This window comes from Carassius carassius, chromosome 41 (assembly GCF_963082965.1).
Source record: "Carassius carassius chromosome 41, fCarCar2.1, whole genome shotgun sequence".
NCBI lineage: Eukaryota > Metazoa > Chordata > Actinopteri > Cypriniformes > Cyprinidae > Carassius > Carassius carassius.
Genome location: NC_081795.1, coordinates 18213387 through 18227389, shown reverse-complemented (window position 1 = coordinate 18227389; position 14003 = coordinate 18213387). Strand labels below are relative to the sequence as shown.

Below are 14003 nucleotides of genomic sequence, written 5' to 3'. Positions count from 1 at the left end.
GTTTTCTCAAAATAAGTAAAATGCACATGAAGTGACAGAGCAGTTCTAGACATTATGTTTATGTGCTCGTGTACTCCTATATTGAGGCGGCAGAGGTTAAAAAAACACTGTGAGCTTCAGTAGGCCTATGTGTAGTAAATGAAACCATGTCTTTGCCATTAATTTACAGGAGGGGCAGACTGGGAAAAAATTCAGACTGGAAAATTCAAACTCACACAAACAAATTCATGGACAAAACTATTTTTTTGTATGGACCTGACATAAAAAAGGTTTAAATCTTTAATTTGGGGACATGCAAAATAATTAAAAGTTCTCTCCTGAACTGCACCTTCACTTCCATTTTTCTCTTCAGTCTCTTTATTTTGCCGTTATCCATCTCTCTCATGACTTTAATACTAAAGATTGAACAAAACGCCTCAAGGTTACGTATGTAACCCTAGTTCCTTGAAGGAACGAGACGCTCCGTCTAGCGCTTTGGGGAACGTCCCTGACGAGACCGACTCTGAATATCGTGTGCAATCCGTCCATCGGAAAGGCGTGACGTCACGGGCGGGGTGACGTAGCGACCAGGAAGCTATAAAAGCACGTGCCGTGCAGCTGGCCTCAGCTTCGAGTAGGGAAGCAAGCGCCGGCAGGGGTGCCGGGAGTATGGCTTTGCGACGCAGCGTCTCGTTCCTTCAAGGAACTAGGGTTACATACGTAACCTTGAGGCGTTCCTTTTCAGGAACTCGAGCTGCGTTTAGCGCTTTGGGGAACGATGTGCCAACGCTGCCAGACTTCCAAATCCCTGCCTAGTGTGTATCCGAAGAGCACAGCTAAGACGAGAGAACAGAAGAGCCCGGCGTGGCTCGCATGTCAAGATTGTAAAATCGGACAAATGTGGAGGGCGTGGACCATACAGTTTAGCTTCTCTTGGTCTGGCTCCCGAAAGGGAGGAGGACAGAAGGCCTGCAGTACGATAGGTTGTGGTGTGACAGAGGGAACCTTCGGAACATAACCCGCTCGAGGGTGTAAGAATGCTTTGGCCATACCAGGGGCAAAGTCTAGGTAGGTAGGGGCCACCGAGAGGGCCTGGAGATCTCCAACTCTCTTTAGAGAGGTGATTGCCAATAACAGGGCAGTTTTAATTGTTAGATGTCTGTCTGATAACCCCGCAGAGAGCCTGGCTTGTAAAAACTCCAGAACTGTACCAACTGGGCAGTTTGCTGGGTCAAGCTGGCGGTCTCTGCACCATGAAGTGAAGAGTTTCCACTTCAGGGCGTACAGTTTCCTCGTAGCGGGAGCTCTGGATTGGAGTAGGGTCTCAACAACCTCGGTTGAGAGACCAGCTGCTAACAGTTGTGCCCCCTCAGGGGCCACACCCACAGCTTCCACAACTCCGGGCGAGGGTGAATTATCATGCCCTGTGCCTGTGAGAGTAGGTCTGTCCTGATCGGTATCTCCCACGGAGAGCCGTCGAGGAGCGAGACTAGATCTGAGAACCATGGTCGGCCCGGCCAGAACGGGGCTACTAATAACAGACGGACCCCATCCTGGCGTACTCTCGCCAGAACTCCCGGGAGCAGAGCGATAGGGGGAAAAGCGTACAGACGAAGCCTCGGCCAGGTCTGTACCATAGCGTCCAGTCCCAGAGGAGCTGGATGAACTAGAGAGAACCAGAGGGGACATTGCGATGTCTCCTGAGTCGCAAAGAGGTCCACCTGGGCTGTGCCAAATACTCTCCATATCTGCTTCACCACCTCGGGGTGAAGCATCCATTCCCCGGGCCTCGGCCCCTGCCTCGACAGTATGTCTGCTCCCACATTCAACCTCCCAGGAATATACACTGCTCTGATCGAGAGGAGTTTGCCCTGGGACCACAGAAGGATCTGGTGTGCCAGCTTGTACAAGGGGCGTGAACGCAGACCCCCCTGGTGATTGATATAAGAGACCACTGATGTGTTGTCGGTGCGCACCAACACATGGTGACCTCTCAGGTCTGGGAGGAAATATTTCAATGCTCGATAGACTGCTAGCATCTCTAGGAAATTGATGTGCCATGTCAGATGGCGATCGCTCCACAGACCGCGGGCAGGGTGGCCACTCATGACCGCACCCCAACCGGTGAGGTCGCTAGCGTTACACGGCGACAAGGAGCTCCCAGCACCGTGCCCTGATTCAAGAACCAAGGTTTCTTCCACATGTCTAAGGCACGAAGGCACCGCCGCGTGACCTTGATAACTCGAAGTGGATTTCCCCTCGGGGAAAAGCCCTTGGACTTGAGCCACCACTGTAGGGGTCTCATGTACAGCAGGCCAAAAGGTATCACGTTGGACGCAGCTGCCATCAGCCCTAACAATCTCTGGAATTGTTTGACAGTGAGTGACTGGCCTTCTTTGACTCTCTCGACTGACGTGAGGATCGACTCGATCCGAGCAGGAGACAAGCGTGCCTGCATCGTGGTCGAATTCCAAACTACGCCTAGATAGGTGGTTCTCTGAACTGGAGAAAGTACACTTTTCTTGGCGTTTAGTCTCAAACCCAGCTCCCCCATGTGTGCGAGAACGACATCTCGATGTCGAACCGCCATCTGCTCTGATTGAGCTAGGATCAACCAATCGTCGATATAATTTAGAATGCGGATGCCCTGCATACGGAGGGATACCAGAGCCGCATCTACACATTTCGTGAACGTGCGGGGTGAGAGTGCGAGGCCAAAGGGAAGTACTCGATATTGATAAGCTTTGCCCCCGAAAGCGAACCTCAGAAACCTCCTGTGTTGTGGAAGGATGGATATGTGGAAGTATACGTCTTTGAGATCTATTGTGACAAACCAGTCCTCGGATCTGATTTGAGCTACCACCTGATTGACAGTGAGCATTTTGAACTTCAGTGGCATAACTGAGCGGTTCAGGAGACGTAAGTCTAAGATCGGACGCAACCCCCCATCCTTCTTTGGAACTATGAAATACCGGCTGTAGAATCCGGATTCCCTGTCTAGAGGAGGGACCACCTTGATGGCCTCTTTCCTTAATAGGGTATTCACTTCTTGTTCCATAACCAGAGCCTGCCGGGGGCCGACCACAGTCGGTGTAACCCCGTTGAACTTCGGTGGTGGATGACCGAACTGAATGCAATAGCCTCTTTCTATTGTACGCAGGACCCACTGAGATACATTTGGCAGTAGCTTCCACGCTGCTAAATAATCTACTAAGGGAATCAGTCTCTCGAGACTGACCTCTGGTGTAAGAGGCCCCCGAAGGGGCGGCGAGCATCCCAGCTCCGCTGCGCTCACGGGCGAAAATAACTGGGAGTAGCGCTCGCTGGAGGCCGCTGCGCCCTGAAACTCTGGCAGGGTTGGCAGGCCGACCTCCTGAGGGCACTGAGGTGAGGCGGGCACCGTATAATGAGGTGGACCGCGCTCTACCCCAGCAGGGGCTGCCCTCTGGATCCTGGCGTCAGGATCTTTTCGTCGAGGACTTCCGGGCTTCAATGACAGATCTTAAATCGGCTTTCGCCCTAGAAGCCCCCGACTCAGAGCGTCGCTGGGGCCCTCGGTCACGACGTGGGGGAGCACGAGCGGCGACACTCTGTTTTTGTACTTCCCGGTATGAGGAGCCGGTATGTGGCGTGGTCATCTCCCGCCCAGATGCACCACGAGAGCGACGAGGGAGGATACTCTGGAACGCCGCCGCCTGTTTGCGTGCCTCCTGGAACTTGTCGACGACAGTGTTGACTGTGTCGCCAAACAGGCCCGAGGCTTGAAGCGGGGCGTCCAGGAGGCAGACCCTGTCTCTTTCTTTTATCTCTGACAGGGTCAGCCACAAATGCCTCTCCGCGGCCACTAAGGCTGCCATAGACCGCCCAATTGCGCGAGCGGTCTCTTTAGTGGCGCGGAGGGAGAGATCAGCGGTCTTTCTGAGTTCTTCTATATCTCCAGACTTAATCCCCTCCCCCTCATCGACATCTCTCAGCAGGTCAGCCTGATAAGCTTGAAGGACTGCCATAGTGTGAAGGCAAGCCCCAGCCTGACCTGCTGCCACATAACCTTTGCCCACTAGCGATGATGTAACTCGAAGAGGCTTAGTGGGCAATGTCGGAGCCTTAAGAGACGATGCCGAACCGGGCGACAGATAGCCCGCGAGCGTCTGTTCGACCCGTGGCATCGCTCTATAACCCCGCTCTCCCAGCCCCATCACGTTGCCATAATATAGTGAATCGGGGCCGAAGAGGCGGGTTGAATAAGGGTGGTTCCACGATCTCGACAACTCATCGTGGAGATCGGGAAAATATGGAAGGCTCCGACGTGGAGGTGGTTGCCTCGGCCGCAGAAAGCGTTCGTCTAGTTTGCTTCTCTGCGGCTCGGTTTGTTTTTCAGCAGGCCATTCGATTTTTAATTTATCTACTGGTCGCGTAACCACCTCCAACAGCTCCTCATACTGGGGCGACAGGGGTGGCGAATCCCCAGCAACCGACTCCACATCGACCTCCTCGGAGGAAGAGAGGTGAAGAGTTGATCCCTCACCCTGGGGGGAAGAAACCGACGAGCGTGCTTCCGAACCCAGGGTTTGGGCGCCGGATCTGGCAGATAAGGAAGGAGATAAGGACTGGCCCATCTCCATTCCCTCTGACAGATCCACCTGCGATCCCCACGAGTGCAGCAGCCGCTCTGCCTCGGCAGAAGCGGGGCCAGCACCGCGAGGAACGCTGGTGAAGGCTCCCTCCTCGAAGAGAGCCCTCCGGGATCGAAGCGTCCGCATTGGCAATCGCTCGCAATGCGGACAGTCGGCCCCCTCGAGAGCCGACTCAGCGTGCTTCGATCCCAGGCAAGCCACGCACAGACTGTGTGTATCCCCGCTCGTAATGTAGCGAGGACAGGGAGGAACACACAATCTATAACGTGGCTTGGAATCGCCCTTCATATGTTTGGTCGTTTGCTTTAGTTTTGGCAAATTGAGCTGTTTTAGCGATCTTTTAATGGCTAAGGGACAGACAACAATAAATAGGACCAACGGGACAGACTTTTGACATGCACACACAGAGCGCTTGCTGACAGACGCGAAGCTGAGGCCAGCTGCACGGCACGTGCTTTTATAGCTTCCTGGTCGCTACGTCACCCCGCCCGTGACGTCACGCCTTTCCGATGGACGGATTGCACACGATATTCAGAGTCGGTCTCGTCAGGGACGTTCCCCAAAGCGCTAGACGCAGCTCGAGTTCCTGAAAAGGAACTATACTTTACAATACAATACTCTACAATACTACAATATCTTTATAGAAAAATCCTAATACTGTACACGAGTCATGTTTTTCCCTTACAAAAAATTAACCATGCTTTTATTAGCCTATATAAAAGTAAAATAACCTTGTTTTTTTTTGCAAATGGATTTGTATTTATTTTTAAATAAATACATTTGTAAAATAATTTTACATTTTTGGTTATCACAGTTAAACAATAGTAGGCTAACCATTTTCTCTGGATTTATAGTTAAATATTAAAATGTTAATTTTCGTAAGGGTTGTGTTGTTGTCTGTCGTAGCTCCCCCTAAACCTATAAAAAAAAATCTGAATTTTTTTTCAGCTAAATTACTACTGTAACATTACAACAGATAATAATGATGTCCTTTATATAGTATTTTGAGTGATGACTGATGAGCAACGTGCTGCTGCTTGATTAAATAAATTAAAAAACAAAGACAAAAAAGCATCTTTACAGATGAAACTGACCTAAAACCCTGAACAGGAGTTCTGCTTATCTGCTCCAGCAGTCCACACTCTCTCTCTCTCTCTCTCTCTCTCTCTCTCTCTCTCTCTCTCTCTCTCTCTCGCTCTCTCTCTCTCTCTCTCTCTCTCTCTCTCTCTCGCAGTGATTACTCTGAGTCTGATCCAACCCGTTTTGCGGAGACGCGGAGAGCGCGCGAGTCATGACTTATTAGAGATTTAATTATCAAATGGCGGATTCGCAAATGATCGCTTTAGTACATTCGGCAGGCAATTATACAATAATGATATTAAATAGTGGGGCAAAATCGTCTGCCAGGCCACCGGGAATTGTCCCATTTCTCCCGGTGTCCAGTCCGCACCTGATTTCCACAGACACGCAGAATGTGCAAGTCATATATTGCATTTTTGGGGCTTAATATTCACAAACACTAGTCGATGTCATGTTTTGATTCAAGTGTACTGACCTACTTTTGATTTAGTCATCCAAAATGTGGCATATTCCGTCCGCGTTAGGCATTTCGTTTTTATGACTGGATTCTACGAACCAGACTGTATTTCTGCATCCCGGAAATTATTAGGGCGGTATGTCTCAGAATAGTCCGTGCAATTTGGGAAATAAATCAGTTAAATCTGTATGTGGATGTGTGTAAATATTCAAATGTAATCCCCTTTGTAATCGTAAAAAAATTCATAAGTAACTGTAATTTAATTACTCATTTTTTCTTAGTAACTGTAACTAATTACAGTTACAATAATTTTGTAATTAAATTATGTAATGCCGTTACATGTAACTAGTTACTCCCCAACACTGCTTGTGAAATAGTGCATGAGTCATATGGATCACTTTAATAGTAGTCTTAAGTCATTTTTGGAGAACAACAGCCCCGGTCCCTAATCACTTTAAATGAGTGGGAAAAGAACAGCATGAACATTCTGCTAAACATCTTTACGGTTTTCTTTTTTTAGAATTGGTATCAGAAATCTTCTGTACTTGAAATAAAGCTGAAAAAAAGATTCAGTGTAACATGACAAATCTAAATCTAAATGAAAATTAGAAAAGATTTTCTATTAATGTAGAGTAAATTTGTCACGTCTGGTGTACAGAACACACAGGAGAGAGAACCAATAGCGGGTATGCCTTTTATTAGGGGTTAATCCACAGAGCATAAACAGTCCAGGCGTGAGTCGAAAACCGGAAGAGCAATCCAAACATAAACAAACACGACGGCAAGGCAAGGCAAGATGACGGGCAAGAATTAACGTACAACATTAAACAAGGACTCCGTGCCTGAGACTCAGACAGACCAGGTATAAATACACACAAGGATGATGGGGAAACAGGAGACAGGTGGGGAACACAATCAATTACCTAAACAAGGAGGAAGGTGACCAAATAAGGGAGACAGAAAGTGATAAGGTGATAGACCCCGTGAGAAGGAGGACATCTAGTGGACACCCAGGGACACAACCCAGACACTGTGACAGAACCCCCCCTCTACGGAGCGGCTCCCAGACGCTCCACGACAGACACAAGACAGACCAGGAGGGAGGCGGACAGGTGGAGGCTCAGGGGGAGGGACGGAGGGCCAGAAAAGAAAGACATTGGAAACAGGCACCAGACAGTAAACACAAAACAGGAAGACCAGGAGGGAGGAGGACTGGAGGAGGTTCAGGGGGAGGGATGGAGGGCCAGACTACAGAGAGGAACGGGGACAGGGGTAAATACAAAAACAACAGACAAACACAACATGAAGCCCCCCCAGGGCGGGGCAGAAGACCACCATGTCCGTGTGGTCAAAGCAAAAAGCCCCCCAGGGTGGAGCCGAAGACCACCACGTCCTCGTGGTCAGAGCGGAAACCCCCCAGGGTGGAGCGGAGGACCACCACGTCCTCGTGGTCGACGCCAGAGTCCCCCAGGGCGGAGCGGATGACCACCACCCCCCTGTGGCCGATGCCGGAGTCCAACAGGCCCGAGCAGCAGCCCACCCAGTGACTTGACTTGACTCCGAACGTCCCACGGTGACCCGCCCTGACCCCGGAAGGTCATCAGTGGCTGGTCCTGACTCTAGACCGGTCTTGGGCACCGAATCGGGAACGGCCTCAGGCACGGGCACCGAATCGGGAACGGCATCGGGCACCGCCTCGGCCTCGGGAACGGCATCGGGCACCGCCTCGGCCTCCGGAACAGCATCGGGCACCGCCTCGGCATCGGCCTCCGGAACAGCCTCGGGCACCGCCTCGGCCTCGGGGACAGCATCGGGCACCGCCTCGGCATCGGGCACCGCCTCGGCCTCGGGAACAGCATCGGGCACCGCCTCGGCATCGGGCACCGCCTCGGCCTCCGGAACAGCCTCGGGCACCGCCTCGACCTCGGGAACAGCATCGGGCACCGCCTCGGCCTCCGGAACAGCATCGGGCACCGCCTCGGCATCGGCCTCGGGAACAGCCTCGGGCACCGCCTCGGCCTCGGGGACAGCATCGGGCACCGCCTCGGCATCGGGCACCGCCTCGGCCTCGGGAACAGCATCGGGCACCGCCTCGGCCTCCGGAACGGCATCGCGCACCGCCTCGGCATCGGCCTCCGGAACAGCATCGGGCATCGCCTCAGCCTCCGGAACAGCATCGGGCACCGCCTCGGCCTCCGGAACAGCATCGGGCACCGCCTCGGCCTCCGGAACAGCATCGGGCCCCGCCTCGGCATCGGCCTCGGGAACAGCCTCGGGCACCGCCTCGGCCTCGGGGACAGCATCGGGCACCGCCTCGGCCTCCGGAACAGCATCGGGCCCCGCCTCGGCCTCGGCCTCGGGAACAGCCTCGGGCACCGCCTCGGCCTCGGGGACAGCATCGGGCACCGCCTCGGCATCGGGCACCGCCTCGGCCTCCGGAACAGCCTCGGGCACCGCCTCGACCTCGGGAACAGCATCGGGCACCGCCTCGGCCTCCGGAACAGCATCGGGCACCGCCTCGGCATCGGCCTCGGGAACAGCCTCGGGCACCGCCTCGGCCTCGGCCTCCGGAACAGCATCGGGCACCGCCTCAGCCTCCGGAACCGCATCGGGCACCGCCTCGGCCTCGGGAACAGCCTCGGGCACCGCCTCGGCCTCGGGAACAGCCTCGGGCACCGCCTCGACCTCGGGAACAGCATCGGGCACCGCCTCGGCATCGGGCACCGCCTCGGCCTCCGGAACAGCCTCGGGCACCGCCTCGACCTCGGGAACAGCATCGGGCACCGCCTCGGCCTCCGGAACAGCATCGGGCACCGCCTCGGCATCGGCCTCGGGAACAGCCTCGGGCACCGCCTCGGCCTTGGGGACAGCATCGGGCACCGCCTCGGCATCGGGCACCGCCTCGGCCTCGGGAACAGCATCGGGCACCGCCTCGGCATCGGCCTCGGGAACAGCCTCGGGCACCGCCTCGGCCTCGGGAACAGCATCGGGCACCGCCTCGGTCTCGGGAACGGCCTCGGGCACCGCCTCAGGAACGTCCTCTGGGCTTTGAGGAACGGAAGACGCCTGTCTCCTCCTCCTCCGTCCTCTATGTTGGCGAGTCGGCGACACCTCGTCTGGAGACTCAGGCGTTGAGTCGGCCATCTTGTGCTGTGGCGCTGGGCTGGCGGCCATCTTGTGCTGTGGCGCTGGGCTGGCGGCCATCTTGTGCTGTGGCTCTGGGCTGGCGGCCATCTTGTGCTGTGGCGCTGGCTCCGCAGCCATGACATTAACCGTCTTGGGAATCTCTAGGATCTTGGACAGCGTAGCGAAATAATCCAAGAAGGAGTCAGCGGCCCTCCTGGGCGTTGGCGCTGAGCTGGCGGCCATCTTGCACCGTGGCGCTGGGCTGGTGGCCCTCTTGTGCTGTGGTGCTGGACCCGCGTTCCTCATGGGCAGTGTCGCTGGCTTTCTCCTTCTGCCCTGGTGAGACGGCGGCTCTGGTCCCTCCCACGTGAGCCCAGAGTCAAAGGGGAGCCATGGTGGAGAGCGGTGCTGGGCTTCCTCTCGCCCACCTCCCCCTCGGCGCCCTCCCCTGGTCCCGCGAAACACGACCAGGCGGGTTCCCTCAAACTGAATGCCTCTCTCCCGCTCGGAGGCTGGGGAAGAAGCATAACTCGACATACCGCTGGGTCTCAAAGTGACGGAGTCCTTCTGTCACGTCTGGTGTACAGAACACACAGGAGAGAGAACCAATAGCGGGTATGCCTTTTATTAGGGGTTAATCCACAGAGCATAAACAGTCCAGGCGTGAGTCGAAAACCGGAAGAGCAATCCAAACATAAACAAACACGACGGCAAGGCAAGGCAAGATGACGGGCAAGAATTAACGTACAACATTAAACAAGGACTCCGTGCCTGAGACTCAGACAGACCAGGTATAAATACACACAAGGATGATGGGGAAACAGGAGACAGGTGGGGAACACAATCAATTACCTAAACAAGGAGGAAGGTGACCAAATAAGGGAGACAGAAAGTGATAAGGTGATAGACCCCGTGAGAAGGAGGACATCTAGTGGACACCCAGGGACACAACCCAGACACTGTGACAAAATTAAAGTATTAAAATTCAATTGAAAATAAATTTCAATTATATCAAGTTCCAGGGTTATTATAGTTAACTAAAACCAAAACTGAGCCATAAAGCCATAAAATGTATTTATGTTACTTGAAATAAATATTAACTGAAACAAATTGAATTAAACCATAAAACCAGAAGCATTTTAACTTCTCTAACAGACACAGTCCAGTTTCACTTCGTCCTCTAAATCTGCTCTTTCATTCAGCATCTTTCCTCTGAGCTTACTCTGCAGAAGTGTTTGGTTCAGGGAAGTCTGTCCAGGTTGGAGTTTATGCCCCTCTCAGCAGGAAATCTGTCAGCCATTCGGAATGTGTTTGTGGCATGTGCGTAACTGTGAAAGCACTGGACTGTATATGTGTGTGATACATAAAAAAAGAAAAAGAAAAAAAATCACACTGTGATGCATCCTTACACCTTCCTCATTTCGACCGTCGTTTCATACGCGTTGCCATGGAGATAAGATAAAACTCACACTGTTTTGGGTTTACAGAAGAGGAGGAGAACGATCTGAACAAAACTGAGAGAAATATTCCGAGAAGTATTCCAAGTCTTCGGAAGTCAGGTTATACCTTTTGTGTAGAAAAGGGGTAGTTCACCCAAAGATGAAAATGCTATCATCATTTATTCATTCTGCTGTTGTTACAAACCCATAAGTGTTTTGTTCGTCTTCAAAACAAGTATGCTTTAATATTTAATGAAACCTGAGAGATTTTTGTCCCTCCATTGAAAGTTCACACAACCAAAGCTTCAAAATGTTCAGAAAAAGATCATAAAATGAATCCAAACTAAATGAACGGGTTTAATCCAAGTCTAATGGGTTTAGAACATCATGAGGGTGAGTAACTGATGACAGAATTTTAAGTTATTATTCACTCAAAATCTCGACACAGAGATACAGTAATTCTTTTTTTAAAAATTATGCTGATCCAGTTCACAGAATTGGTCTAAAAGATTAATTCTGAAGTTCAAATCACCGATTCAATGATCTAGTCAGATTATCACTAAGTAACAACTTAATATTCAGCCTGTTTCTCACAAAAAGCTATTGTATGACTTCAGAAGACTTGGAATATAGCATCTATTTTAGTTTTTTTTTTAAGCCTTGACAGGGCCTTTCCTCATTTACTTTCATTATATTAAAATATTCATCTATTCTTATGTTCACCAGATTAGTCATTCTCTCACAGTTTGTGTATATCTGTCCAAGTGCTTCAGTCTTGTACTTATCAGGTAGTCAAATATTGACACTTGAGAGACCAGCAGCACAGTCACTTTCTGTCACTCATAAGCCCCTTTCAAACTGAGATTCCAGATAATACATGTGTAAAGCAATCCGGATCATTAGATTTTAATAGTGCATGTGTGGTAATGTAGTGTAATGTGAATGTGCAAAATATCTGCTGCTGGAATACACCAATGCTAAACTAACAGAGGACAAGAAAAGGAGGACAAAAGGTGACTGATAGTGGAGAGCTTGATTCTTACAGATTACAGCAATGTGTTTTTACTGGACTGAGTGGGATCACACAACTGAGAGTGTACTGGGAAGGAAGTGAGACCATTGAGCAAGGGCATGGACTTCATTTTAATGCTAAAAATATAAAAAAAAGAGAGATTTATGCCCATTATTCCATTTTTGCTTGGTTTTTCTTTAAGTGTCAGGTTGATATAGAACTATAACCACACACATGCACGCTCACATTCATAAACTGCACCACTATTTGAGATTTACTGCAAACAAGATGCAGTTCTCCTCGCCCTTCATATAAATAGTTCTATCAGCATAATGATTCCACATCACACATGCTGACGTGCTTATTTCTTTATTTCTTTACCATTTCAGATCAATAATTTAGCATCCCTCCATCTTTTTTTGCATTTCATTAAATTCACACAGGGAACTGCCTGGATGTTATGAATCTCATCCCAGCGTCGTCAATGGGAAATAGCAAACTGGCTAAATGACACATTCAAAAAGGACTGAAGTGGAGGGAGACCCCAAGATCTACCACACATTACTGTATCTGTTAGTATGTCTAATCTAGCTAAGAAAGTGTATACAGATGTTACAAACAAAAAGTTTTAGGAAAAAGTTAGTTTTTTTTCCCCATTTCTTTACATTGTTTAAAGCATTAAAATATTGTACGAATAAAAAAAAAATAAAAAATTTCATTCTTAAGTTATGCTATGTCATCAGGACTCAATTTCTGAGAGCGAGAGAGAGAGAGAGAGAGAGAGAGTGAGAGAGAGAGAGAGAGAGAGAGAGAGAGAGAGAGAGAGAGAGAGACACATCTATAAATGCCAGCTGTATTTTAGGGTCAAAAGTGAAGTGTGTAATTTCTGTGGCAGCTGCATCTCAGAATGACATGTCGAATATTTGATTTTAATACAAGAAAGAATTTCAACAATGAATTCACATTTAAGGGCAGGGTTTAGTTTAAGGTTACTCTATAATAATAATAGTTGGCTTTATTTAGGGACAGTAGAAGTATATGGGCCAAACTGAGATGGTGGCGAGGAAAACATGCCTGTTGGCCTGGTGTACAGTTTACATATTAATTTATTTTATTAATTAATTAATTATTAAATAATTTATTTAGGAATTCCTAGTTAAAAGAAGGGTGGGCTAATGACAGGCAGTGTAACTGAACCTGTAAATCCTGCTCTTACTCCTCAGCACTCTCTCTGATCCTCTTACACATCTTGCCATCTTAAACATGAGTCACACAGCAGAAATCAGCTTACTGCTTCACACACACAAACACACACACACACACACGGCCCTCCTACGCATACAAGTGAATCCTACCGCTATTACACCATTAATAAAAAGTACCATATTACCAGTTTCTTTTTCTTTTAGACATTTGTCACGGTAACACCTTGGTACTCTTAATCAAGCGCTCCCAACTAAAGCTCCATCTCCTGATCTGAATCCAGTGGGGTTTGTGTCAGGTTTAGGCTTCTCAGATTCTTATTTCAAATAACATTTAAACTGTTCAAAAGTTCGGGGATGGTAAGATGTCTTATGCTCACAAATCTTTATGGATTTTATTTGTTTATTTTTCTGGAAAAATTTATAGAAATATTTTGTAACAATGAAAAAGACTTCATTGTCACTTTTGTTTAAGAAAAGCATTCATTTAAATAAATGAACAATAATAAACTTTTAAATTATAACAATAATTATAATCAAATATGTATTATACTTTAATACAAATGAAAACAAATCTGAAATACTATTTAATTTATTACTAATTACTATCGATTTAATTAATAATTAAAATATATTTATATTATTATTATTCATTTAAGTATTCAAATTAATTTAAATTATACAAATTTAAATCTCCCCCTCCATCGAACTCTCAATGATATCAAATTACAAATGATCAAATGATTTTCATTGAATAACACTTTACATTTTGGTCTTTTGCTTATATAATAGTTTTAAAGGCATTCAGGAGATCTGATTATAGTTCGCACGTCATACATATCACTTTTTTTTAATCTTTTCACTACTCAACATTCACTTTCATTACATTGCAAGAGAAGCCTTTTAAACAGCCTTCCTTTATTCCACAACATAATTCACATATACATTTATTAATTTGGCAGACGCTTTTATCCCAAGCGACTTACAGTTAAGGAATACAACAAGCAATGTAGCAATATAATTCAATTCTATTACATTTATCAAGATAAACAAGAGGGTTAGCTTTGCTGATTT

At 48.7% G+C, this 14003-nt stretch overlaps 1 protein-coding gene across 5 annotated transcripts in view; it reads right to left on the bottom strand.

Moving 5' to 3' along the window:
• Positions 1–14003, bottom strand: part of LOC132122917 (cell adhesion molecule DSCAML1-like) — a 142825-nt gene that overhangs the window by 107177 nt on the left and 21645 nt on the right. The window lies entirely within an intron of this gene.